Here is an 18,437-nt window from a genome sequence, read left to right on the forward strand (position 1 = left end):
GATGATTTCTTCTTGGCACTGGAATGTTGTATTAACGTCTATTCACGTCGTTCTTTTCTGTACCAAAAAGTCCTTGATGGTCTAGTGGCTAGGATTCGGCGCTCTCACCGCCGCGGCCCGGGTTCGATTCCCGGTCAGGGAATTCATCTTTGAAGTCTGTGTTGAGATATTGTGCTCATTGCTTGATTCAAGCCAAAATCATGTATAAGCTTAATGGATGGTTTCTTATTGGCACTGTGACGTTGTATTGACGTCTATTCGCCTCCTTCTTTTCTGTACAAAAGTGTCCTTGATGGTCTAGTGGCTAGGATTCGGTGTTTTCACCACCGCGGCCCGGGTTCGATTCCCGGTCAGGGAATTCAGCTTTGGGACACCGTGCTCATTCCTTGATTCCAGCCAAAATGATGTGTTAGCTTGATGGATGATTTCTTCTTGGCACTGGAATGTTGTATTAACGTCTATTCACGTCGTTCTTTTCTGTACCAAAAAGTCCTTGATGGTCTAGTGGCTAGGATTCGGCGCTCTCACCGCCGCGGCCCGGGTTTGATTCCCGGTCAGGGAATTTATCTTTGAAGTTGGCGTTGAGATATTGTGCTCATTGCTTGATTCAAGCCAAAATCATGTGTAAGCTTAATGGATGATTTCTTATTGGCACTGTGACGTTGTATTGACGTCTATTCGCCTCCTTCTTTTCTGTACAAAAGTGTCCTTGATGGTCTAGTGGCTAGGATTTGGTGTTTTCACCACAGCGGCCCGGGTTCGATTCCCGGTCAGGGAATTCAGCTTTGGGACACCGTGCTCATCCCTTGATTCCAGCCAAAATGAAGTGTGAGCTGGATGGATGATTTCTTCTTGGCACTGTAATGTTGTATTGACGTCTATTCGCCTCCTTCTTTTCTTTACATTGTTGTCCTTGATGGTCTAGTGGCTAGGATTCGGGGCTCTCACCGCCGAGGCCCGGGTTCGATTCCCGGTCAGGGAAATCATCTTTGAAGTTGGCGTTGAGATATTGTGCTCATTGCTTGATTCAAGCCAAAATCATGTGTAAGCTTAATGGATGATTTCTTATTGGCACTGTGACGTTGTATTGACGTCTATTCGCCTCCTTCTTTTCTGTACAAAAGTGTCCTTGATGGTCTAGTGGCTAGGATTCGGTGTTTTCACCACGGCGGCCTGGGTTCGATTCCCGGTCAGGGAATTCAGCTTTGGGACACCGTGCTCATTCCTTGATTCCAGCCAAAATGATGTGTTAGCTTGATGGATGATTTCTTCTTGGCACTGTAATGTTGCATTAACTTCTATTCACGTCGTTCTTTTCTGTACCAAAAAGTCCTTGATGGTCTAGTGGCTAGGATTCGGCGCTCTCACCGCCGCGGCCCGGGTTCGATTCCCGGTCAGGGAATTCATATTTGAATTTGTCGTTGAGATATTGTGCTCATTGCTTGATTCAAGCCAAAATCATGTGTAAGCTTAATGGATGATTTCTTATTGGCACTGTGACGTTGTATTGACGTCTATTCGCCTCCTTCTTTTCTGTACAAAAGTGTCCTTGATGGTCTAGTGGCTAGGATTCGGTGTTTTCACCACCGCGGCCGGGGTTCCATTCCCGGTCAGGGAATTCAGCTTTGGGACACCGTGCTCTTTCCTTGATTCCAGCCAAAATGATGTGTTAGCTTGATGGATGATTTCTTCTTGGCACTGGAATGTTGTATTATCCTCTACTCACGTCGTTCTTTTCTGTACCAACCTGTCCTTGATGGTCTAGTGGCTAGGATTTGGCGCTCTCACCGCCGCGGCCCGGGTTCGATTCCCGGTCAGGGAATTCATCTTTGAAGTCTGTGTTGAGATATTGTGCTCATTGCTTGATTCAAGCCAAAATCATGTATAAGCTTAATGGATGGTTTCTTATTGGCACTGTGACGTTGTATTGACGTCTATTCGCCTCCTTCTTTTCTGTACAAAAGTGTCCTTGATGGTCTAGTGGCTAGGATTCGGTGTTTTCACCACCGCGGCCCGGGTTCGATTCCCGGTCAGGGAATTCAGCTTTGGGACACCGTGCTCATTCCTTGATTCCAGCCAAAATGATGTGTTAGCTTGATGGATCATTTCTTCTTGGCACTGGAATGTTTTATTAACGTCTATTCACGTCGTTCTTTTCTCTGCCAAAAAGTCCTTGATGGTCTAGTGGCTAGGATTCGGCGCTCTCACCGCCGCGGCCCGGGTTCGATTCCCGGTCAGGGAATTCATCTTTGAACTTGGCGTTGAGATATTGTGCTCATTGCTTGATTCAAGCCAAAATCATGTGTAAGCTTAATGGATGATTTCTTATTGGCACTGTGACGTTGTATTGACGTCTATTCGCCTCCTTCTTTTCTGTACAAAAGTGTCCTTGATGGTCTAGTGGCTAGGATTTGGTGTTTTCACCACAGCGGCCCGGGTTCGATTCCCGGTCAGGGAATTCAGCTTTGGGACACCGTGCTCATTCCTTGATTCCAGCCAAAATGAAGTGTGAGCTGGATGGATGATTTCTTCTTGGCACTGTAATGTTGTATTGACGTCTATTCGCCTCCTTCTTTTCTGTACATTGTTGTCCTTGATGGTCTAGTGGCTAGGATTCGGCGCTCTCACCGCCGTGGCCCGGGTTCGATTCCCGGTCAGGGAATTCATCTTTGAAGTTGGCGTTGAGATATTGTGCTCATTGCTTGATTCAAGCCAAAATCATGTGTAAGCTTAATGGATGATTTCTTATTGGCACTGTGACATTGTATTGACGTCTATTCGCCTCCTTCTTTTCTGTACAAAAGTGTCCTTGATGGTCTAGTGGCTAGGATTCGGTGTTTTCACCACCGCGGCCCGGGTTCGATTCCCGGTCAGGGAATTCATCTTTGAAGTTGGCGTTGAGATATTGTGCTCATTGCTTGATTCAAGCCAAAATCATGTGTAAGCTTAATGGATGATTTCTTATTGGCACTGTGACGTTGTATTGACGTCTATTCGCCTCCTTCTTTTCTGTACAAAAGTGTCCTTGATGGTCTAGTGGCTAGGATTCGGCGCTCTCACCGCCGCGGCCCGGGTTTGATTCCCGGTCAGGGAATTCATCTTTGAAGTTGGCGTTGAGATATTGTGCTCATTGCTTGATTCAAGCCAAAATCATGTGTAAGCTTAATGGATGATTTCTTATTGGCACTGTGACGTTGTATTGACGTCTATTCGCCTCCTTCTTTTCTGTACAAAAGTGTCCTTGATGGTCTAGTGGCTAGGATTCGGCGCTCTCACCGCCGCGGCCCTGGTTCGATTCCCGGTCAGGCAATTCATCTTTGAAGTTGGCGTTGAGATATTGTGCTCATTGCTTGATTCAAGCCAAAATCATGTGTAAGCTTAATGGAGGATTTCTTATTGGCACTGTAATGTTGTATTGACGTCTATTCGCCTCCTTCTTTTCTGTACATTGTTGTCCTTGATGGTCTAGTGGCTAGGATTCGGTGTTTTCACCACCGCGGCCGGGGTTCGATTCCCGGTCAGGGAATTCAGCTTTGGGACACCGTGCTCATCCCTTGATTCCAGCCAAAATGAAGTGTGAGCTGGATGGATGATTTCTTCTTGGCACTGTAATGTTGTATTGACGTCTATTCGCCTCCTTCTTTTCTTTACATTGTTGTCCTTGATGGTCTAGTGGCTAGGATTCGGGGCTCTCACCGCCGAGGCCCGGGTTCGATTCCCGGTCAGGGAAATCATCTTTGAAGTTGGCGTTGAGATATTGTGCTCATTGCTTGATTCAAGCCAAAATCATGTGTAAGCTTAATGGATGATTTCTTATTGGCACTGTGACGTTGTATTGACGTCTATTCGCCTCCTTCTTTTCTGTACAAAAGTGTCCTTGATGGTCTAGTGGCTAGGATTCGGTGTTTTCACCACGGCGGCCTGGGTTCGATTCCCGGTCAGGGAATTCAGCTTTGGGACACCGTGCTCATTCCTTGATTCCAGCCAAAATGATGTGTTAGCTTGATGGATGATTTCTTCTTGGCACTGTAATGTTGCATTAACTTCTATTCACGTCGTTCTTTTCTGTACCAAAAAGTCCTTGATGGTCTAGTGGCTAGGATTCGGCGCTCTCACCGCCGCGGCCCGGGTTCGATTCCCGGTCAGGGAATTCATATTTGAATTTGTCGTTGAGATATTGTGCTCATTGCTTGATTCAAGCCAAAATCATGTGTAAGCTTAATGGATGATTTCTTATTGGCACTGTGACGTTGTATTGACGTCTATTCGCCTCCTTCTTTTCTGTACAAAAGTGTCCTTGATGGTCTAGTGGCTAGGATTCGGTGTTTTCACCACCGCGGCCGGGGTTCCATTCCCGGTCAGGGAATTCAGCTTTGGGACACCGTGCTCTTTCCTTGATTCCAGCCAAAATGATGTGTTAGCTTGATGGATGATTTCTTCTTGGCACTGGAATGTTGTATTATCCTCTACTCACGTCGTTCTTTTCTGTACCAACCTGTCCTTGATGGTCTAGTGGCTAGGATTTGGCGCTCTCACCGCCGCGGCCCGGGTTCGATTCCCGGTCAGGGAATTCATCTTTGAAGTCTGTGTTGAGATATTGTGCTCATTGCTTGATTCAAGCCAAAATCATGTATAAGCTTAATGGATGGTTTCTTATTGGCACTGTGACGTTGTATTGACGTCTATTCGCCTCCTTCTTTTCTGTACAAAAGTGTCCTTGATGGTCTAGTGGCTAGGATTCGGTGTTTTCACCACCGCGGCCCGGGTTCGATTCCCGGTCAGGGAATTCAGCTTTGGGACACCGTGCTCATTCCTTGATTCCAGCCAAAATGATGTGTTAGCTTGATGGATCATTTCTTCTTGGCACTGGAATGTTTTATTAACGTCTATTCACGTCGTTCTTTTCTCTGCCAAAAAGTCCTTGATGGTCTAGTGGCTAGGATTCGGCGCTCTCACCGCCGCGGCCCGGGTTCGATTCCCGGTCAGGGAATTCATCTTTGAACTTGGCGTTGAGATATTGTGCTCATTGCTTGATTCAAGCCAAAATCATGTGTAAGCTTAATGGATGATTTCTTATTGGCACTGTGACGTTGTATTGACGTCTATTCGCCTCCTTCTTTTCTGTACAAAAGTGTCCTTGATGGTCTAGTGGCTAGGATTTGGTGTTTTCACCACAGCGGCCCGGGTTCGATTCCCGGTCAGGGAATTCAGCTTTGGGACACCGTGCTCATTCCTTGATTCCAGCCAAAATGAAGTGTGAGCTGGATGGATGATTTCTTCTTGGCACTGTAATGTTGTATTGACGTCTATTCGCCTCCTTCTTTTCTGTACATTGTTGTCCTTGATGGTCTAGTGGCTAGGATTCGGCGCTCTCACCGCCGTGGCCCGGGTTCGATTCCCGGTCAGGGAATTCATCTTTGAAGTTGGCGTTGAGATATTGTGCTCATTGCTTGATTCAAGCCAAAATCATGTGTAAGCTTAATGGATGATTTCTTATTGGCACTGTGACATTGTATTGACGTCTATTCGCCTCCTTCTTTTCTGTACAAAAGTGTCCTTGATGGTCTAGTGGCTAGGATTCGGTGTTTTCACCACCGCGGCCCGGGTTCGATTCCCGGTCAGGGAATTCATCTTTGAAGTTGGCGTTGAGATATTGTGCTCATTGCTTGATTCAAGCCAAAATCATGTGTAAGCTTAATGGATGATTTCTTATTGGCACTGTGACGTTGTATTGACGTCTATTCGCCTCCTTCTTTTCTGTACAAAAGTGTCCTTGATGGTCTAGTGGCTAGGATTCGGCGCTCTCACCGCCGCGGCCCGGGTTTGATTCCCGGTCAGGGAATTCATCTTTGAAGTTGGCGTTGAGATATTGTGCTCATTGCTTGATTCAAGCCAAAATCATGTGTAAGCTTAATGGATGATTTCTTATTGGCACTGTGACGTTGTATTGACGTCTATTCGCCTCCTTCTTTTCTGTACAAAAGTGTCCTTGATGGTCTAGTGGCTAGGATTCGGCGCTCTCACCGCCGCGGCCCTGGTTCGATTCCCGGTCAGGCAATTCATCTTTGAAGTTGGCGTTGAGATATTGTGCTCATTGCTTGATTCAAGCCAAAATCATGTGTAAGCTTAATGGAGGATTTCTTATTGGCACTGTAATGTTGTATTGACGTCTATTCGCCTCCTTCTTTTCTGTACATTGTTGTCCTTGATGGTCTAGTGGCTAGGATTCGGTGTTTTCACCACCGCGGCCGGGGTTCGATTCCCGCTCAGGGAATTCAGCTTTGGGACACCGTGCTCAATGCTTGATTCCAGCCAAAATTATGTGTTTGCTTGATGGATGATTTCTTCTTGGCACTGGAATGTTGTATTAACGTCTATTCACGTCGTTCTTCTCTGTACCAAACTGTCCTTGATGGTCTAGTGGCTAGGATTCGGCGCTCTCACCGCCGCGGCCCGGGTTCGATTCCCGGTCAGGGAATTCATCTTTGAAGTTGGCGTTGAGATATTGTGCTCATTGCTTGATTCAAGCCAAAATCATGTGTAAGCTTAATGGATGAGTTCTTTTTGGCACTGTGACGTTGTATTGACGTCTATTCGCCTCCTTCTTTTCTGTACAAAAGTGTCCTTGATGGTCTAGTGGCTAGGATTCGGCGCTCTCACCGCCGCGGCCCGGGTTCGATTCCCGGTCAGGCAATTCATCTTTGAAGTTGGCGTTGAGATATTGTGCTCATTGCTTGATTCAAGCCAAAATCATGTGTAAGCTTAATGGATGATTTCTTATTGGCACTGTGACGTTGTATTGACTTCTATTCGCCTCCTTCTTTTCTATACAAAAGTGTCCTTGATGGTCTAGTGGCTAGGATTCGGCGCTCTCACCGCCGCGGCCCGGGTTCGATTCCCGGTCAGGGAATTCATCTTTGAAGTTGGCGTTGAGATATTGTGCTAATGGATGATTTCTTATTGGCACTGTGACGTTGTATTGACGTCTATTCGCCTCCTTCTTTTCTGTACATTGTTGTCCTTGATGGTCTAGTGGCTAGGATTCGGTGTTTTCACCACTGCGGCCCGGGTTCGATTCCCGGTCACGGAATTCATCTTTGAAGTTGGCGTTGAGATATTGTGCTCATTGCCTGATTCAAGCCAAAATCATGTGTAGGCTTAATGGATGATTTCTTATTGGCACTGTGACGTTGTATTGACGTCTATTCGCCTCCTTCTTTTCTGTACATTGTTGTCCTTGATGGTCTAGTGGCTAGGATTCGGTGTTTTCACCACCGCGGCTGGGGTTCGATTCCCGGTCAGGGAATTCAGCTTTGGGACACCGTGCTCATTGCTTGATTCCAGCTAAAATTATGTGTTAGCTTGATGGATGATTTCTTCTTGGCACTGTAATGTTGTATTGACGTCTATTCGCCTCCTTCTTTTCTGTACATTGTTGTCCTTGATGGTCTAGTGGCTAGGATTCGGCGCTCTCACCGCCGCGGCCCGGGTTCGATTCCCGGTCAGGGAATTCAGCTTTGAAGTTGGCGTTGAGATATTGTGCTCATTGCTTGATTCAAGCCAAAATCATGTGTAAGCTTAATGGATGATTTCTTATTGGCACTGTGACGTTGTATTGACGTCTATTCGCCTCCTTCTTTTCTGTACAAAAGTGTCCTTGATGGTCTAGCGGCTAGGATTCGGTGTTTTCACCACCGCGGCCCGGGTTCGATTCCCGGTCAGGGAATTCAGCTTTGGGACACCGGGCTCATTCCTTGATTCCAGCCAAAATGATGTGTTAGCTTGATGGATGATTTCTTCTTGGCACTGGAATGTTGTATTAACGTCTATTCACGTCGTTCTTTTCTGTACCAAAAAGTCCTTGATGGTCTAGTGGCTAGGATTCGGCGCTCTCACCGCCGCGGCCCGGGTTCGATTCCCGGTCAGGGAATTCATCTTTGAAGTTGGCGTTGAGATATTGTGCTCATTGCTTGATTCAAGCCAAAATCATGTGTAAGCTTAATGGATGATTTCTTACTGGCACTGTGACGTTGTATTGACGTCTATTCGCCTCCTTCTTTTCTGTACAAAAGTGTCCTTGATGGTCTAGTGGCTAGGATTTGGTGTTTTCACCACAGCGGCCCGGGTTCGATTCCCGGTCAGGGAATTCAGCTTTGAGACACCGTGCTCATTCCTTGATTCCATCCAAAATGAAGTGTGAGCTGGATGGATGATTTCTTCTTGGCACTGTAATGTTGTATTGACGTCTATTGGCCTCCTTCTTTTCTTTACATTGTTGTCCATGATGGTCTAGTGGCTAGGATTCGGGGCTCTCACCACCGAGGCCCGGGTTCGATTCCCGGTCAGGGAATTCATCTTTGAAGTCTGTGTTGAGATATTGTGCTCATTGCTGGATTCAAGCCAAAATCATGTATAAGCTTAATGGATGGTTTCTTATTGGCACTGTGACGTTGTATTGACGTCTATTCGCCTCCTTCTTTTCTGTACAAAAGTGTCCTTGATGGTCTAGTGGCTAGGATTCGGTGTTTTCACCACCGCGGCCCGGGTTTGATTCCCGGTCAGGGAATTCATCTTTGAAGTTGGCGTTGAGATATTGTGCTCATTGCTTGATTCAAGCCAAAATCATGTGTAAGCTTAATGGATGATTTCTTATTGGCACTGTGACGTTGTATTGACGTCTATTCGCCTCCTTCTTTTCTGTACAAAAGTGTCCTTGATGGTCTAGTGGCTAGGATTCGGCGCTCTCACCGCCGCGGCCCGGGTTCGATTCCCGGTCAGGCAATTTATCTTTGAAGTTGGCGTTGAGATATTGTGCTCATTGCTTGATTCAAGCCAAAATCATGTGTAAGCTTAATGGATGATTTCTTATTGGCACTGTAATGTTGTATTGACGTCTATTCGCCTCCTTCTTTTCTGTACATTGTTGTCCTTGATGGTCTAGTGGCTAGGATTCGGCGCTCTCACCGCCGCGGCCCGGGTTCGATTCCCGGTCAGGGAATTCATCTTTGAAGTTGGCGTTGAGATATTGTGGTCATTGCTTGATTCAAGCCAAAATCATGTGTAAGCTTAATGGATGATTTCTTATTGGCACTGTGACGTTGTATTGACTTCTATTCGCCTCCTTCTTTTCTGCACAAAAGTGTCCTTGATGGTCTAGTGGCTAGGATTCGGCGCTCTCACCGCCGCGGCCCGGGTTCGATTCCCGGTCAGGGAATTCATCTTTGAAGTTGGCGTTGAGATATTGTGCTCATTGCTTGATTCAAGCCAAAATCATGTGTAAGCTTAATGGATGATTTCTTATTGGCACTGTGACGTTGTATTGACGTCTATTCGCCTCCTTTTTTTCTGTACAAAAGTGTCCTTGATGGTCTAGTGGCTAGTATTAGGTGTTTTCACCACCGCGGCCGGGGTTCGATTCCCGGTCAGGGAATTCATCTTTGAAGTTGGCGTTGAGATATTGTGCTCATTGCTTGATTCAAGCCAAAATCATGTGTAAGCTTAATGGATGATTTCTTATTGGCACTGTGAAGTTGTATTGACGTCTATTCGCCTCCTTCTTTTCTGTACAAAAGTGTCCTTGATGGTCTAGTGGCTAGGATTCGGTGTTTTCACCACCGCGGCCCGGGTTCGATTCCCGGTCAGGGAATTCATCTTTGAAGTTGGCGTTGAGATATTGTGCTCATTGCTTGATTCAAGCCAAAATCATGTGTAAGCTTAATGGATGATTTCTTATTGGCACTGTGACGTTGTATTGACGTCTATTCGCCTCCTTCTTTTCTGTACAAAAGTGTCCTTGATGGTCTAGTGGCTAGGATTCGGCGCTCTCACCGCCGCGGCCCGGGTTCGATTCCCGGTCAGGGAATTCATCTTTGAAGTTGGCGTTGAGATATTGTGCTCATTGCTTGATTCAAGCCAAAATCATGTGTAAGCTTAATGGATGATTTCTTATTGGCACTGTGACGTTGTATTGACGTCTATTCGCCTCCTTCTTTTCTGTACAAAAGTGTCCTTGATGGTCTAGTGGCTAGGATTCGGTGTTTTCACCACCGCGGCCCGGGTTCGATTCCCGGTCAGGGAATTCATCTTTGAAGTTGGCGTTGAGATATTGTGCTCATTGCTTGATTCAAGCCAAAATCATGTGTAAGCTTAATGGATGATTTCTTATTGGCACTGTGACGTTGTATTGACATCTATTCGCCTCCTTCTTTTCTGTACAAAAGTGTCCTTGATGGTCTAGTGGCTAGGATTCGGCGCTCTCACCGCCGCGGCCCGGGTTCGATTCCCGGTCAGGCAATTCATCTTTGAAGTTGGCGTTGAGATATTGTGCTCATTGCTTGATTCAAGCCAAAATCATGTGTAAGCTTAATGGATGATTTCTTATTGGCACTGTGACGTTGTATTGACTTCTATTCGCCTCCTTCTTTTCTGCACAAAAGTGTCCTTGATGGTCTAGTGGCTAGGATTCGGCGCTCTCACCGCCGCGGCCCGGGTTCGATTCCCGGTCAGGGAATTCATCTTTGAAGTTGGCGTTGAGATATTGTGCTCATTGCTTGATTCAAGCCAAAATCATGTGTAAGCTTAATGGATGATTTCTTATTGGCACTGTGACGTTGTATTGACGTCTATTCGCCTCCTTCTTTTCTGTACAAAAGTGTCCTTGATGGTCTAGTGGCTAGGATTAGGTGTTTTCACCACCGCGGCCGGGGTTCGATTCCCGGTCAGAGAATTCAGCTTTGAAGTTGGCGTTGAGATATTGTGCTCATTGCTTGATTCAAGCCAAAATCATGTGTAAGCTTAATGGATGATTTCTTATTGGCACTGTGACGTTGTATTGACGTCTATTCGCCTCCTTCTTTTCTGTACAAAAGTGTCCTTGATGGTCTAGTGGCTAGGATTCGGTGTTTTCACCACCGCGGCCCGGGTTCGATTCCCGGTCAGGGAATTCAGCTTTCGGACACCGTGCTCATTCCTTGATTCCAGCCAAAATGAAGTGTTAGCTGGATGGATGATTTCTTCTTGGCACTGTAATGTTGTATTGACGTCTATTCGCCTCCTTCTTTTCTGTACATTGTTGTCCTTGATGGTCTAGTGGCTAGGATTCGGCGCTCTCACCGCCGCGGCCCGGGTTCGATTCCCGGTCAGGGAATTCATCTTTGAAGTTGGCGTTGAGATATTGTGCTCATTGCTTGATTCAAGCCAAAATCATGTGTAAGCTTAATGGATGATTTCTTATTGGCACTGTGAAGTTGTATTGACGTCTATTCGCCTCCTTCTTTTCTGTACAAAAGTGTCCTTGATGGTCTAGTGGCTAGGATTCGGTGTTTTCACCACCGCGGCCCGGGTTCGATTCCCGGTCAGGGAATTCATCTTTGAAGTTGGCGTTGAGATATTGTGCTCATTGCTTGATTCAAGCCAAAATCATGTGTAAGCTTAATGGATGATTTCTTATTGGCACTGTGACGTTGTATTGACGTCTATTCGCCTCCTTCTTTTCTGTACGAAAGTGTCCTTGATGGTCTAGTGGCTAGGATTCGGCGCTCTCACCGCCGCGGCCCGGGTTCGATTCCCGGTCAGGGAATTCATCTTTGAAGTTGGCGTTGAGATATTGTGCTCATTGCTTGATTCAAGCCAAAATCATGTGTAAGCTTAATGGATGATTTCTTATTGGCACTGTGACGTTGTATTGACGTCTATTCGCCTCCTTCTTTTCTGTACAAAAGTGTCCTTGATGGTCTAGTGGCTAGGATTCGGCGCTCTCACCGCCGCGGCCCGGGTTTGATTCCCGGTCAGGGAATTCATCTTTGAAGTTGGCGTTGAGATATTGTGCTCATTGCTTGATTCAAGCCAAAATCATGTGTAAGCTTAATGGATGATTTCTTATTGGCACTGTGACGTTGTATTGACGTCTATTCGCCTCCTTCTTTTCTGTACAAAAGTGTCCTTGATGGTCTAGTGGCTAGGATTCGGCGCTCTCACCGCCGCGGCCCTGGTTCGATTCCCGGTCAGGCAATTCATCTTTGAAGTTGGCGTTGAGATATTGTGCTCATTGCTTGATTCAAGCCAAAATCATGTGTAAGCTTAATGGAGGATTTCTTATTGGCACTGTAATGTTGTATTGACGTCTATTCGCCTCCTTCTTTTCTGTACATTGTTGTCCTTGATGGTCTAGTGGCTAGGATTCGGTGTTTTCACCACCGCGGCCGGGGTTCGATTCCCGCTCAGGGAATTCAGCTTTGGGACACCGTGCTCAATGCTTGATTCCAGCCAAAATTATGTGTTTGCTTGATGGATGATTTCTTCTTGGCACTGGAATGTTGTATTAACGTCTATTCACGTCGTTCTTCTCTGTACCAAACTGTCCTTGATGGTCTAGTGGCTAGGATTCGGCGCTCTCACCGCCGCGGCCCGGGTTCGATTCCCGGTCAGGGAATTCATCTTTGAAGTTGGCGTTGAGATATTGTGCTCATTGCTTGATTCAAGCCAAAATCATGTGTAAGCTTAATGGATGAGTTCTTTTTGGCACTGTGACGTTGTATTGACGTCTATTCGCCTCCTTCTTTTCTGTACAAAAGTGTCCTTGATGGTCTAGTGGCTAGGATTCGGCGCTCTCACCGCCGCGGCCCGGGTTCGATTCCCGGTCAGGCAATTCATCTTTGAAGTTGGCGTTGAGATATTGTGCTCATTGCTTGATTCAAGCCAAAATCATGTGTAAGCTTAATGGATGATTTCTTATTGGCACTGTGACGTTGTATTGACTTCTATTCGCCTCCTTCTTTTCTATACAAAAGTGTCCTTGATGGTCTAGTGGCTAGGATTCGGCGCTCTCACCGCCGCGGCCCGGGTTCGATTCCCGGTCAGGGAATTCATCTTTGAAGTTGGCGTTGAGATATTGTGCTAATGGATGATTTCTTATTGGCACTGTGACGTTGTATTGACGTCTATTCGCCTCCTTCTTTTCTGTACATTGTTGTCCTTGATGGTCTAGTGGCTAGGATTCGGTGTTTTCACCACTGCGGCCCGGGTTCGATTCCCGGTCACGGAATTCATCTTTGAAGTTGGCGTTGAGATATTGTGCTCATTGCCTGATTCAAGCCAAAATCATGTGTAGGCTTAATGGATGATTTCTTATTGGCACTGTGACGTTGTATTGACGTCTATTCGCCTCCTTCTTTTCTGTACATTGTTGTCCTTGATGGTCTAGTGGCTAGGATTCGGTGTTTTCACCACCGCGGCTGGGGTTCGATTCCCGGTCAGGGAATTCAGCTTTGGGACACCGTGCTCATTGCTTGATTCCAGCTAAAATTATGTGTTAGCTTGATGGATGATTTCTTCTTGGCACTGTAATGTTGTATTGACGTCTATTCGCCTCCTTCTTTTCTGTACATTGTTGTCCTTGATGGTCTAGTGGCTAGGATTCGGCGCTCTCACCGCCGCGGCCCGGGTTCGATTCCCGGTCAGGGAATTCAGCTTTGAAGTTGGCGTTGAGATATTGTGCTCATTGCTTGATTCAAGCCAAAATCATGTGTAAGCTTAATGGATGATTTCTTATTGGCACTGTGACGTTGTATTGACGTCTATTCGCCTCCTTCTTTTCTGTACAAAAGTGTCCTTGATGGTCTAGCGGCTAGGATTCGGTGTTTTCACCACCGCGGCCCGGGTTCGATTCCCGGTCAGGGAATTCATCTTTGAAGTTGGCGTTGAGATATTGTGCTCATTGCTTGATTCAAGCCAAAATCATGTGTAAGCTTAATGGATGATTTCTTATTGGCACTGTAATGTTGTATTGACGTCTATTCGCCTCCTTCTTTTCTGTACATTGTTGTCCTTGATGGTCTAGTGGCTAGGATTCGGTGTTTTCACCACCGCGGCCAGGGTTCGATTCCCGGTCAGGGAATTCAGCTTTGAAGTTGGCGTTGAGATATTGTGCTCATTGCTTGATTCAAGCCAAAATCATGTGTAAGCTTAATGGATGATTTCTTATTGGCACTGTGACGTTGTATTGACGTCTATTCGCCTCCTTCTTTTCTGTACAAAAGTGTCCTTGATGGTCTAGTGGCTAGGATTCGGCGCTCTCACCGCCGCGGCCCGGGTTCGATTCCCGGTCAGGGAATTCAGCTTTGGGACACCGTGCTCATTCCTTGATTCCAGCCAAAATGAAGTGTTAGCTGGATGGATGATTTCTTCTTGGCACTGTAATGTTGTATTGACGTCTATTCGCCTCCTTCTTTTCTGTACATTGTTGTCCTTGATGGTCTAGTGGCTAGGATTCGGCGCTCTCACCGCAGCGGCCCGGGTTCGATTCCCGGTCAGGGAATTCATCTTTGAAGTTGGCGTTGAGATATTGTGCTCATTGCTTGATTCAAGCCAAAATGATGTGTAAGCTTAATGGATGATTTCTTATTGGCACTGTGACGTTGTATTGACGTCTATTCGCCTCCTTCTTTTCTGTACAAAAGTGTCCTTGATGGTCTAGTGGCTAGGATTGGGTGTTTTCACCACCGCGGCCCGGGTTCGATTCCCGGTCAGGGAATTCAGCTTTGAAGTTGGCGTTGAGATATTGTGCTCATTGCTTGATTCAAGCCAAAATCATGTGTTAGCTTGATGTATGATTTCTTCTTGGCACTGTAATGTTCTATTGACGTCTATTCGCCTCCTTCTTTTCTGTACAAAAGTGTCCTTGATGGTCTACTGGCTAGGATTCGGCGCTCTCACCGCCGGGGTTCGATTCCCGGTCAGGGAATTCATCTTTGAAGTTGGCGTTGAGATATTGTGCTCATTGCTTGATTCAAGCCAAAATGATGTGTAAGCTTAATGGATGATTTCTTCTTGGCACTGTAATGTTGTATTGACGTCTACTCGCCTCCTTCTTTTCTGTACCAACCTGTCCTTGATGGTCTCGTGGCTAGGATTCGGCGCTCTCACCGCCGTGGCCCGGGTTCGATTCCCGGTCAGGGAATTCAGCTTTGGGACACTGTGCTCATTCCTTGATTCCAGACAAAATGAAGTTTTAGCTGGATGGATGATTTCTTCTTGGCACTGTGACGTTGTATTGACGTCTATTCGCCTCCTTCTTTTCTGTACAAAAGTGTCCTTGATGGTCTAGTGGCTAGGATTAGGTGTTTTCACCACCGCGGCCGGGGTTCGATTCCCGGTCAGGGAATTCAGCTTTGAAGTTGGCGTTGATATATTGTGCTCATTGCTTGATTCAAGCCAAAATCATGTGTAAGCTTAATGGATGATTTCTTATTGGCACTGTGACGTTGTATTGACGTCTATTCGCCTCCTTCTTTTCTGTACAAAAGTGTCCTTGATGGTCTAGTGGCTAGGATTCGGTGTTTTCACCACCGCGGCCCGGGTTCGATTCCTGGTCAGGGAATTCAGCTTTGGGACACCGTGCTCATTCCTTGATTCCAGCCAAAATGATGTGTTAGCTTGGTGGATGATTTCTTCTTGGCACTGTAATGTTGTATTGACGTCTATTCGCCTCCTTCTTTTCTGTACATTGTTGTCCTTGATGGTCTAGTGGCTAGGATTCGGCGCTCTCACCGCCGTGGCCCGGGTTCGATTCCCGGTCAGGGAATTCATCTTTGAAGTTGGCGTTGAGATATTGTGCTCATTGCTTGATTCAAGCCAAAATGATGTGTAAGCTTAATGGATGATTTCTTATTGGCACTGTGACGTTGTATTGACGTCTATTCGCCTCCTTCTTTTCTGTACAAAAGTGTCCTTGATGGTCTAGTGGCTAGGATTCGGTGTTTTCACCACCGCGGCCCGGGTTCGATTCCCGGTCAGGGAATTCAGCTTTGGGACACCGTGCTCATTCCTTCATTCCAGCCAAAATGATGTGTTAGCTTGATGTATGAGTTCTTCTTGGCACTGTAATGTTGTATTGACGTCTATTCGCCTCCTTCTTTTCTGTACATTGTTGTCCTTGATGGTCTAGTGGCTAGGATTCGGCGCTCTCACCGCCGCGGCCCGGGTTCGATTCCCGGTCAGGGAATTCATCTTTGAAGTTGGCGTTGAGATATTGTGCTCATTGCTTGATTCAAGCCAAAATCATGTGTAAGCTTAATGGATGATTTCTTATTGGCACTGTGACGTTGTATTGACGTCTATTCGCCTCCTTCTTTTCTGTACAAAAGTGTCCTTGATGGTCTAGTGGCTAGGATTCGGCGCTCTCACCGCCGCGGCCCGGGTTCGATTCCCGGTCAGGGAATTCAGCTTTGGGACACCGTGCTCATTCCTTGATTCCAGCCAAAATGAAGTGTTAGCTGGATGGATGATTTCTTCTTGGCACTGTAATGTTGTATTGACGTCTATTCTCCTCCTTCTTTCCTGTACATTGTTGTCCTTGATGGTCTAGTGGCTAGGATTCGGCGCTCTCACCGCGGTGGCCTGGGTTCGATTCCCGGTCAGGGAATTCATCTTTGAAGTTGGCGTTGAGATATTGTGCTCATTGCTTGATTCAAGCCAAAATGATGTGTAAGCTTAATGGATGATTTCTTATTGGCACTGTGACGTTGTATTGACGTCTATTCGCCTCCTTCTTTTCTGTACAAAAGTGTCCTTGATGGTCTAGTGGCTAGGATTCGGTGTTTTCACCACCGCGGCCCGGGTTCGATTCCCGGTCAGGGAATTCATCTTTGAAGTTGGCGTTGAGATATTGTGCTCATTGCTTGATTCAAGCCAAAATCATATGTAAGCTTAATGGATGATTTCTTATTGGCACTGTAATGTTGTATTGACGTCTATTCGCCTCCTTCTTTTCTGTACATTGTTGTCCTTGATGGTCTAGTGGCTAGGATTCGGCGCTCTCACCGCCGCGGCCCGGGTTCGATTCCCGGTCAGGGAATTCAGCTTTGGGACACCGTGCTCATTCCTTGATTCCAGCCAAAATGAAGTGTTAGCTGGATGGATGATTTCTTCTTGGCACTGTAATGTTGTATTGACGTCTATTCTCCTCCTTCTTTCCTGTACATTGTTGTCCTTGATGGTCTAGTGGCTAGGATTCGGCGCTCTCACCGCGGTGGCCTGGGTTCGATTCCCGGTCAGGGAATTCATCTTTGAAGTTGGCGTTGAGATATTGTGCTCATTGCTTGATTCAAGCCAAAATGATGTGTAAGCTTAATGGATGATTTCTTATTGGCACTGTGACGTTGTATTGACGTCTATTCGCCTCCTTCTTTTCTGTACAAAAGTGTCCTTGATGGTCTAGTGGCTAGGATTCGGTGTTTTCACCACCGCGGCCCGGGTTCGATTCCCGGTCAGGGAATTCATCTTTGAAGTTGGCGTTGAGATATTGTGCTCATTGCTTGATTCAAGCCAAAATCATGTGTAAGCTTAATGGATGATTTCTTATTGGCACTGTGACGTTGTATTGACGTCTATTCGCCTCCTTCTTTTCTGTACATTGTTGTCCTTGATGGTCTAGTGGCTAGGATTCGGTGTTTTCACCACCGCGGCCGGGGTTCGATTCACGGTCAGGGAATTCAGCTTTGGGAAACCATGCTCATTGCTTGATTCAAGCCAAAATTATGTGTTAGGTTGGTGGATGATTTCTTCTTGGCACTGGAATGTTGTATTAACGTCTATTCACGTCGTTCTTTTCTGTGCTAAACATTCCTTGATGGTCTAGTGGCTAGGATTCAGTGTTTTCACCGGCCCAGGATTCATTCATTCGCGGTTTTCGCAATATCGGGCTCATTGCTTGATTCTAGCCAAAATTATGTGTTGATACCATAATAGACAATACGTTTTGTTACTGTGAAGTTGTTTTTGACACGGCTTTTCCATGTTAACCAGTCCTTGATGACAATTTAACATGTCATGTGACCAAACAGGGAGATACACACAACCATGTAGTTGCCAAAAATGATTTATTTAATTTAGGTAGCACAAAACACAACTCATCTGGCAATTGCATGTGTAGTCAGTACTTTTAGCAGTGGAGGCTACTGTTTATATAATGTTGTATTCTGTAAAGACAAACAAATATCAACCAATTTTAAAGTACTTCCCAAATAGCCACAGTAACATTCGTTCTGCATAACGATGTTCCCAGGATTAAGAACGGAGAAGGAAAAAATGGTCATGCTCAAAGTGACATCATCAAGCGGAAATAAGGGCGAAAAAATGGTAATTGCGTCTCGTCCAATGGCGGCGTTTTGGTAATGTTATTGTGTTCAGTTCCTTCATCCCTGAGACCAGTCGAGTGAAACATGTTTCTTCACCCGCATAACTGTTTTCCAAACTGTCTCGTCGCTTGCAACATGAAGGACAAATGAGAGTGACCGCATGCGTGGAGACGCGATCGCTTGGATCAGCTTACAGGATGTGTAGCAAAGCGCGACGTGACGTGACTCTGTTTATCTGTCGGCCTTTGCATATTTTGCTTCTCCGCCGCGTCGTTAAGAAGTCGGGGGAGATGTCAGTGGCAG

At 46.2% G+C, this 18,437-nt stretch overlaps 59 non-coding genes across 59 annotated transcripts; all 59 read left to right on the plus strand.

The window, feature by feature from the left end:
- Nucleotides 1-70: 70 nt before the first annotated feature.
- On the plus strand, nucleotides 71-142 carry trnae-cuc (transfer RNA glutamic acid (anticodon CUC)). The gene has a single exon. It is a non-coding gene; the product is annotated as a tRNA-Glu (tRNA).
- Nucleotides 143-286: 144 nt separating this feature from the next.
- Nucleotides 287-358, plus strand: trnae-uuc (transfer RNA glutamic acid (anticodon UUC)). Its single transcript has one exon. It is a non-coding gene; the product is annotated as a tRNA-Glu (tRNA).
- A 132-nt stretch (nucleotides 359-490) lies between these two features.
- On the plus strand, nucleotides 491-562 carry trnae-cuc (transfer RNA glutamic acid (anticodon CUC)). The gene has a single exon. It is a non-coding gene; the product is annotated as a tRNA-Glu (tRNA).
- A 348-nt stretch (nucleotides 563-910) lies between these two features.
- On the plus strand, nucleotides 911-982 carry trnae-cuc (transfer RNA glutamic acid (anticodon CUC)). Its single transcript has one exon. It is a non-coding gene; the product is annotated as a tRNA-Glu (tRNA).
- Nucleotides 983-1,330: 348 nt separating this feature from the next.
- trnae-cuc (transfer RNA glutamic acid (anticodon CUC)) lies at nucleotides 1,331-1,402 on the plus strand. The gene has a single exon. It is a non-coding gene; the product is annotated as a tRNA-Glu (tRNA).
- Nucleotides 1,403-1,750: 348 nt separating this feature from the next.
- Nucleotides 1,751-1,822, plus strand: trnae-cuc (transfer RNA glutamic acid (anticodon CUC)). The gene has a single exon. It is a non-coding gene; the product is annotated as a tRNA-Glu (tRNA).
- Nucleotides 1,823-1,966: 144 nt separating this feature from the next.
- trnae-uuc (transfer RNA glutamic acid (anticodon UUC)) lies at nucleotides 1,967-2,038 on the plus strand. The gene has a single exon. It is a non-coding gene; the product is annotated as a tRNA-Glu (tRNA).
- Nucleotides 2,039-2,170: 132 nt separating this feature from the next.
- trnae-cuc (transfer RNA glutamic acid (anticodon CUC)) lies at nucleotides 2,171-2,242 on the plus strand. The gene has a single exon. It is a non-coding gene; the product is annotated as a tRNA-Glu (tRNA).
- Nucleotides 2,243-2,590: 348 nt separating this feature from the next.
- trnae-cuc (transfer RNA glutamic acid (anticodon CUC)) lies at nucleotides 2,591-2,662 on the plus strand. Its single transcript has one exon. It is a non-coding gene; the product is annotated as a tRNA-Glu (tRNA).
- A 144-nt stretch (nucleotides 2,663-2,806) lies between these two features.
- trnae-uuc (transfer RNA glutamic acid (anticodon UUC)) lies at nucleotides 2,807-2,878 on the plus strand. Its single transcript has one exon. It is a non-coding gene; the product is annotated as a tRNA-Glu (tRNA).
- A 144-nt stretch (nucleotides 2,879-3,022) lies between these two features.
- trnae-cuc (transfer RNA glutamic acid (anticodon CUC)) lies at nucleotides 3,023-3,094 on the plus strand. The gene has a single exon. It is a non-coding gene; the product is annotated as a tRNA-Glu (tRNA).
- Nucleotides 3,095-3,658: 564 nt separating this feature from the next.
- trnae-cuc (transfer RNA glutamic acid (anticodon CUC)) lies at nucleotides 3,659-3,730 on the plus strand. Its single transcript has one exon. It is a non-coding gene; the product is annotated as a tRNA-Glu (tRNA).
- A 348-nt stretch (nucleotides 3,731-4,078) lies between these two features.
- Nucleotides 4,079-4,150, plus strand: trnae-cuc (transfer RNA glutamic acid (anticodon CUC)). The gene has a single exon. It is a non-coding gene; the product is annotated as a tRNA-Glu (tRNA).
- A 348-nt stretch (nucleotides 4,151-4,498) lies between these two features.
- trnae-cuc (transfer RNA glutamic acid (anticodon CUC)) lies at nucleotides 4,499-4,570 on the plus strand. The gene has a single exon. It is a non-coding gene; the product is annotated as a tRNA-Glu (tRNA).
- Nucleotides 4,571-4,714: 144 nt separating this feature from the next.
- On the plus strand, nucleotides 4,715-4,786 carry trnae-uuc (transfer RNA glutamic acid (anticodon UUC)). The gene has a single exon. It is a non-coding gene; the product is annotated as a tRNA-Glu (tRNA).
- Nucleotides 4,787-4,918: 132 nt separating this feature from the next.
- On the plus strand, nucleotides 4,919-4,990 carry trnae-cuc (transfer RNA glutamic acid (anticodon CUC)). Its single transcript has one exon. It is a non-coding gene; the product is annotated as a tRNA-Glu (tRNA).
- A 348-nt stretch (nucleotides 4,991-5,338) lies between these two features.
- Nucleotides 5,339-5,410, plus strand: trnae-cuc (transfer RNA glutamic acid (anticodon CUC)). Its single transcript has one exon. It is a non-coding gene; the product is annotated as a tRNA-Glu (tRNA).
- Nucleotides 5,411-5,554: 144 nt separating this feature from the next.
- trnae-uuc (transfer RNA glutamic acid (anticodon UUC)) lies at nucleotides 5,555-5,626 on the plus strand. Its single transcript has one exon. It is a non-coding gene; the product is annotated as a tRNA-Glu (tRNA).
- Nucleotides 5,627-5,770: 144 nt separating this feature from the next.
- On the plus strand, nucleotides 5,771-5,842 carry trnae-cuc (transfer RNA glutamic acid (anticodon CUC)). Its single transcript has one exon. It is a non-coding gene; the product is annotated as a tRNA-Glu (tRNA).
- A 564-nt stretch (nucleotides 5,843-6,406) lies between these two features.
- On the plus strand, nucleotides 6,407-6,478 carry trnae-cuc (transfer RNA glutamic acid (anticodon CUC)). The gene has a single exon. It is a non-coding gene; the product is annotated as a tRNA-Glu (tRNA).
- Nucleotides 6,479-6,622: 144 nt separating this feature from the next.
- Nucleotides 6,623-6,694, plus strand: trnae-cuc (transfer RNA glutamic acid (anticodon CUC)). The gene has a single exon. It is a non-coding gene; the product is annotated as a tRNA-Glu (tRNA).
- Nucleotides 6,695-6,838: 144 nt separating this feature from the next.
- trnae-cuc (transfer RNA glutamic acid (anticodon CUC)) lies at nucleotides 6,839-6,910 on the plus strand. The gene has a single exon. It is a non-coding gene; the product is annotated as a tRNA-Glu (tRNA).
- Nucleotides 6,911-7,438: 528 nt separating this feature from the next.
- On the plus strand, nucleotides 7,439-7,510 carry trnae-cuc (transfer RNA glutamic acid (anticodon CUC)). The gene has a single exon. It is a non-coding gene; the product is annotated as a tRNA-Glu (tRNA).
- Nucleotides 7,511-7,654: 144 nt separating this feature from the next.
- trnae-uuc (transfer RNA glutamic acid (anticodon UUC)) lies at nucleotides 7,655-7,726 on the plus strand. The gene has a single exon. It is a non-coding gene; the product is annotated as a tRNA-Glu (tRNA).
- Nucleotides 7,727-7,858: 132 nt separating this feature from the next.
- Nucleotides 7,859-7,930, plus strand: trnae-cuc (transfer RNA glutamic acid (anticodon CUC)). The gene has a single exon. It is a non-coding gene; the product is annotated as a tRNA-Glu (tRNA).
- A 348-nt stretch (nucleotides 7,931-8,278) lies between these two features.
- Nucleotides 8,279-8,350, plus strand: trnae-cuc (transfer RNA glutamic acid (anticodon CUC)). The gene has a single exon. It is a non-coding gene; the product is annotated as a tRNA-Glu (tRNA).
- Nucleotides 8,351-8,494: 144 nt separating this feature from the next.
- trnae-uuc (transfer RNA glutamic acid (anticodon UUC)) lies at nucleotides 8,495-8,566 on the plus strand. Its single transcript has one exon. It is a non-coding gene; the product is annotated as a tRNA-Glu (tRNA).
- A 144-nt stretch (nucleotides 8,567-8,710) lies between these two features.
- Nucleotides 8,711-8,782, plus strand: trnae-cuc (transfer RNA glutamic acid (anticodon CUC)). Its single transcript has one exon. It is a non-coding gene; the product is annotated as a tRNA-Glu (tRNA).
- A 144-nt stretch (nucleotides 8,783-8,926) lies between these two features.
- Nucleotides 8,927-8,998, plus strand: trnae-cuc (transfer RNA glutamic acid (anticodon CUC)). The gene has a single exon. It is a non-coding gene; the product is annotated as a tRNA-Glu (tRNA).
- Nucleotides 8,999-9,142: 144 nt separating this feature from the next.
- trnae-cuc (transfer RNA glutamic acid (anticodon CUC)) lies at nucleotides 9,143-9,214 on the plus strand. The gene has a single exon. It is a non-coding gene; the product is annotated as a tRNA-Glu (tRNA).
- Nucleotides 9,215-9,574: 360 nt separating this feature from the next.
- trnae-uuc (transfer RNA glutamic acid (anticodon UUC)) lies at nucleotides 9,575-9,646 on the plus strand. Its single transcript has one exon. It is a non-coding gene; the product is annotated as a tRNA-Glu (tRNA).
- Nucleotides 9,647-9,790: 144 nt separating this feature from the next.
- Nucleotides 9,791-9,862, plus strand: trnae-cuc (transfer RNA glutamic acid (anticodon CUC)). Its single transcript has one exon. It is a non-coding gene; the product is annotated as a tRNA-Glu (tRNA).
- Nucleotides 9,863-10,006: 144 nt separating this feature from the next.
- trnae-uuc (transfer RNA glutamic acid (anticodon UUC)) lies at nucleotides 10,007-10,078 on the plus strand. Its single transcript has one exon. It is a non-coding gene; the product is annotated as a tRNA-Glu (tRNA).
- Nucleotides 10,079-10,222: 144 nt separating this feature from the next.
- trnae-cuc (transfer RNA glutamic acid (anticodon CUC)) lies at nucleotides 10,223-10,294 on the plus strand. The gene has a single exon. It is a non-coding gene; the product is annotated as a tRNA-Glu (tRNA).
- Nucleotides 10,295-10,438: 144 nt separating this feature from the next.
- On the plus strand, nucleotides 10,439-10,510 carry trnae-cuc (transfer RNA glutamic acid (anticodon CUC)). The gene has a single exon. It is a non-coding gene; the product is annotated as a tRNA-Glu (tRNA).
- Nucleotides 10,511-10,870: 360 nt separating this feature from the next.
- Nucleotides 10,871-10,942, plus strand: trnae-uuc (transfer RNA glutamic acid (anticodon UUC)). The gene has a single exon. It is a non-coding gene; the product is annotated as a tRNA-Glu (tRNA).
- Nucleotides 10,943-11,074: 132 nt separating this feature from the next.
- Nucleotides 11,075-11,146, plus strand: trnae-cuc (transfer RNA glutamic acid (anticodon CUC)). The gene has a single exon. It is a non-coding gene; the product is annotated as a tRNA-Glu (tRNA).
- Nucleotides 11,147-11,290: 144 nt separating this feature from the next.
- trnae-uuc (transfer RNA glutamic acid (anticodon UUC)) lies at nucleotides 11,291-11,362 on the plus strand. Its single transcript has one exon. It is a non-coding gene; the product is annotated as a tRNA-Glu (tRNA).
- A 144-nt stretch (nucleotides 11,363-11,506) lies between these two features.
- trnae-cuc (transfer RNA glutamic acid (anticodon CUC)) lies at nucleotides 11,507-11,578 on the plus strand. Its single transcript has one exon. It is a non-coding gene; the product is annotated as a tRNA-Glu (tRNA).
- A 144-nt stretch (nucleotides 11,579-11,722) lies between these two features.
- Nucleotides 11,723-11,794, plus strand: trnae-cuc (transfer RNA glutamic acid (anticodon CUC)). Its single transcript has one exon. It is a non-coding gene; the product is annotated as a tRNA-Glu (tRNA).
- A 564-nt stretch (nucleotides 11,795-12,358) lies between these two features.
- trnae-cuc (transfer RNA glutamic acid (anticodon CUC)) lies at nucleotides 12,359-12,430 on the plus strand. Its single transcript has one exon. It is a non-coding gene; the product is annotated as a tRNA-Glu (tRNA).
- A 144-nt stretch (nucleotides 12,431-12,574) lies between these two features.
- trnae-cuc (transfer RNA glutamic acid (anticodon CUC)) lies at nucleotides 12,575-12,646 on the plus strand. Its single transcript has one exon. It is a non-coding gene; the product is annotated as a tRNA-Glu (tRNA).
- A 144-nt stretch (nucleotides 12,647-12,790) lies between these two features.
- trnae-cuc (transfer RNA glutamic acid (anticodon CUC)) lies at nucleotides 12,791-12,862 on the plus strand. The gene has a single exon. It is a non-coding gene; the product is annotated as a tRNA-Glu (tRNA).
- Nucleotides 12,863-13,390: 528 nt separating this feature from the next.
- trnae-cuc (transfer RNA glutamic acid (anticodon CUC)) lies at nucleotides 13,391-13,462 on the plus strand. Its single transcript has one exon. It is a non-coding gene; the product is annotated as a tRNA-Glu (tRNA).
- A 144-nt stretch (nucleotides 13,463-13,606) lies between these two features.
- Nucleotides 13,607-13,678, plus strand: trnae-uuc (transfer RNA glutamic acid (anticodon UUC)). Its single transcript has one exon. It is a non-coding gene; the product is annotated as a tRNA-Glu (tRNA).
- A 144-nt stretch (nucleotides 13,679-13,822) lies between these two features.
- Nucleotides 13,823-13,894, plus strand: trnae-uuc (transfer RNA glutamic acid (anticodon UUC)). Its single transcript has one exon. It is a non-coding gene; the product is annotated as a tRNA-Glu (tRNA).
- Nucleotides 13,895-14,038: 144 nt separating this feature from the next.
- On the plus strand, nucleotides 14,039-14,110 carry trnae-cuc (transfer RNA glutamic acid (anticodon CUC)). The gene has a single exon. It is a non-coding gene; the product is annotated as a tRNA-Glu (tRNA).
- Nucleotides 14,111-14,242: 132 nt separating this feature from the next.
- trnae-cuc (transfer RNA glutamic acid (anticodon CUC)) lies at nucleotides 14,243-14,314 on the plus strand. The gene has a single exon. It is a non-coding gene; the product is annotated as a tRNA-Glu (tRNA).
- A 570-nt stretch (nucleotides 14,315-14,884) lies between these two features.
- On the plus strand, nucleotides 14,885-14,956 carry trnae-cuc (transfer RNA glutamic acid (anticodon CUC)). Its single transcript has one exon. It is a non-coding gene; the product is annotated as a tRNA-Glu (tRNA).
- Nucleotides 14,957-15,304: 348 nt separating this feature from the next.
- Nucleotides 15,305-15,376, plus strand: trnae-uuc (transfer RNA glutamic acid (anticodon UUC)). The gene has a single exon. It is a non-coding gene; the product is annotated as a tRNA-Glu (tRNA).
- Nucleotides 15,377-15,508: 132 nt separating this feature from the next.
- On the plus strand, nucleotides 15,509-15,580 carry trnae-cuc (transfer RNA glutamic acid (anticodon CUC)). Its single transcript has one exon. It is a non-coding gene; the product is annotated as a tRNA-Glu (tRNA).
- Nucleotides 15,581-15,724: 144 nt separating this feature from the next.
- Nucleotides 15,725-15,796, plus strand: trnae-uuc (transfer RNA glutamic acid (anticodon UUC)). The gene has a single exon. It is a non-coding gene; the product is annotated as a tRNA-Glu (tRNA).
- Nucleotides 15,797-15,928: 132 nt separating this feature from the next.
- Nucleotides 15,929-16,000, plus strand: trnae-cuc (transfer RNA glutamic acid (anticodon CUC)). Its single transcript has one exon. It is a non-coding gene; the product is annotated as a tRNA-Glu (tRNA).
- Nucleotides 16,001-16,144: 144 nt separating this feature from the next.
- Nucleotides 16,145-16,216, plus strand: trnae-cuc (transfer RNA glutamic acid (anticodon CUC)). The gene has a single exon. It is a non-coding gene; the product is annotated as a tRNA-Glu (tRNA).
- A 132-nt stretch (nucleotides 16,217-16,348) lies between these two features.
- Nucleotides 16,349-16,420, plus strand: trnae-cuc (transfer RNA glutamic acid (anticodon CUC)). The gene has a single exon. It is a non-coding gene; the product is annotated as a tRNA-Glu (tRNA).
- A 144-nt stretch (nucleotides 16,421-16,564) lies between these two features.
- trnae-uuc (transfer RNA glutamic acid (anticodon UUC)) lies at nucleotides 16,565-16,636 on the plus strand. Its single transcript has one exon. It is a non-coding gene; the product is annotated as a tRNA-Glu (tRNA).
- A 144-nt stretch (nucleotides 16,637-16,780) lies between these two features.
- trnae-cuc (transfer RNA glutamic acid (anticodon CUC)) lies at nucleotides 16,781-16,852 on the plus strand. The gene has a single exon. It is a non-coding gene; the product is annotated as a tRNA-Glu (tRNA).
- A 132-nt stretch (nucleotides 16,853-16,984) lies between these two features.
- Nucleotides 16,985-17,056, plus strand: trnae-cuc (transfer RNA glutamic acid (anticodon CUC)). The gene has a single exon. It is a non-coding gene; the product is annotated as a tRNA-Glu (tRNA).
- Nucleotides 17,057-17,200: 144 nt separating this feature from the next.
- Nucleotides 17,201-17,272, plus strand: trnae-uuc (transfer RNA glutamic acid (anticodon UUC)). Its single transcript has one exon. It is a non-coding gene; the product is annotated as a tRNA-Glu (tRNA).
- The last annotated feature ends 1,165 nt before the right edge of the window (nucleotides 17,273-18,437 follow it).

The sequence above is a fragment of the Clinocottus analis genome, unplaced genomic scaffold (assembly GCF_023055335.1).
Source record: "Clinocottus analis isolate CAN_PGR_092001 unplaced genomic scaffold, fCliAna1.0.p SCAF_8, whole genome shotgun sequence".
NCBI classification, from domain to species: domain Eukaryota; kingdom Metazoa; phylum Chordata; class Actinopteri; order Perciformes; family Cottidae; genus Clinocottus; species Clinocottus analis.